This window comes from Octopus bimaculoides, chromosome 5 (genome assembly GCF_001194135.2).
Source record: "Octopus bimaculoides isolate UCB-OBI-ISO-001 chromosome 5, ASM119413v2, whole genome shotgun sequence".
In the NCBI taxonomy this organism is placed as follows: domain Eukaryota; kingdom Metazoa; phylum Mollusca; class Cephalopoda; order Octopoda; family Octopodidae; genus Octopus; species Octopus bimaculoides.
Genome location: NC_068985.1, coordinates 42298156 through 42300093, shown reverse-complemented (window position 1 = coordinate 42300093; position 1938 = coordinate 42298156). Strand labels below are relative to the sequence as shown.

Genomic DNA, 1938 nt, shown 5'->3' with positions numbered 1-1938 from the left:
ATTTGTTTCTTTTCTCTTGCTTTCTTCTTCTTTTGTGTGTGTGTATGCACATGCACGTGTGTGTATATTATGTTGGTGATTGTCAAATTGTCAATGTAAACAATAGTGAGAAGTATAATGTAAGATTACATATAAAATGTTGGCATATTAAGTCTGGACTAAAATAAAATATAAAATTTTCCACACACTTTGTATCTGGTTGCATTCTGTTTTACTGAACTGGCGAAATAGTTTCTGATCACTTTCCAATTAATGGACAATCATTAATTTCACCAACCAATGAGTGATTAATGTTTGCTTACTCTCCCTGGCATTGACAACCAGAAGTTCTTTACTCTTTCATTACAAGACACATATTCAATTTAATTGTCACCACACACATTATGTCCTAGTCTTCATTCCAGAGTTACCTAGCCTGCTTTATTAGGATTACAGTGTTATTTGGGATTTGCTTTACACTTACATTAATAAAGAACAGGTGCAACAATGAAAGTTAGAACACAAGTAACATCCGTAGCAATGATTAATTTAAAGGTTTCTCCATTACAGCTTACTCATTTTATCCCTTGGTCTGAAATATCACTCAACTTGTAAGAAACACATGCAAACAGGTTCTACAATTGCTTAATTTTGGCCTGGTTGTCATTGTTTCCCTTGCTTGTACCCTTCTTTATTTACTACGTCTACTTCTAATACAACTGTGAGCAATACTTTCTATACAATATCGCCCCTCTTCTATAAGCCCTATCCAACTATATTCATTGTCTACATGAATGTGTGCCCAGTATATCACCAATTGTAACTTGGTTATAATTAAACCCAATGCAAGTTCCATGAGATCTCTCTAATTGGTCATGTGTTCATTCATTGTGATGCAGTTAAGAAGTCCATTATTATACATCATACAGAACAATTCAAAGTGTTACACAAGACTATCAGGTATTTTGTCATCAATATGCACGATATATGAGAAACTGCTGGCATCAGTTGTCTAATACAAGCACAGTTGGAGAGTTATCTGTCACATAACTCAGTATTATACCCAATCAATACAATTTTAGCAATACTGCAACCAGCCATCATTACACTTGAACAAGCCATTTCTGTGTTGTATTCTCATCCGGCTGTTATTATCCTATTAACTTCATCTTCTTTACCAATGGTGAGAATGGTTAGCTCAGGATGACACTACTATAACTGGAGTGTCATTGAGAAGGAATCAACAGACACACTCACAATACCAAGGACTCATTGACGTCTGCTACTGGGGATGCTGAAGCCAATATGAATAAAGCTTACCTAATCAATGCATTAAGTTATTTTATAAGCCTTATCAAGGCACTAATTGCAATAAGATGATTTTATTGAATAGTCTTTTGTTATAAGTATGTAAGGACATGTGTATCAAATTCTATAAATGTGTACTGGTTTTTCAGTCCTCCATATTCTACCAACATGCCAAAGACCAATATGGAGGCACACTGGGTCAACTTGACATCTGCATTTTATCAAAGTACCCAACACTCAGACAAATACAGGACTATAGCCTCATAAATGAAACATTTTCAGTACTAAATAGGAAATATATGTAAAAAGTAGTCATATCCCAATACCCACAGTTTATATATATACAGGTAGAGTTGTTAGTAGGCAGTTATGTAAACTTATATATATATATATACTGAAGGCGCAGGAGTGACTGCGTGGTAAGAAGCTTGCTTCCCGACCACATGGTTCCAAGTTCAGTCCCACTGTGGGGCACCTTGGACAAGTGTCTTCTACTATAGCTTCAGGTCGACCAAAGCCTTGTGACTGGATTTGGTAGATGGAAACTAAAAGAAGCCCATTGTATATATACATACATACATATATATTTATATATATGTATATATATGTATGTATATATATATATATATATATATATATATATATATATAT

At 34.3% G+C, this 1938-nt stretch overlaps 1 protein-coding gene across 2 annotated transcripts in view; it reads right to left on the bottom strand.

The window, feature by feature from the left end:
- LOC106876058 (uncharacterized) overlaps positions 1-1938 on the bottom strand; it is a 40667-nt gene that overhangs the window by 32835 nt on the left and 5894 nt on the right. The gene's annotated exons all lie outside the window — the stretch shown is intronic.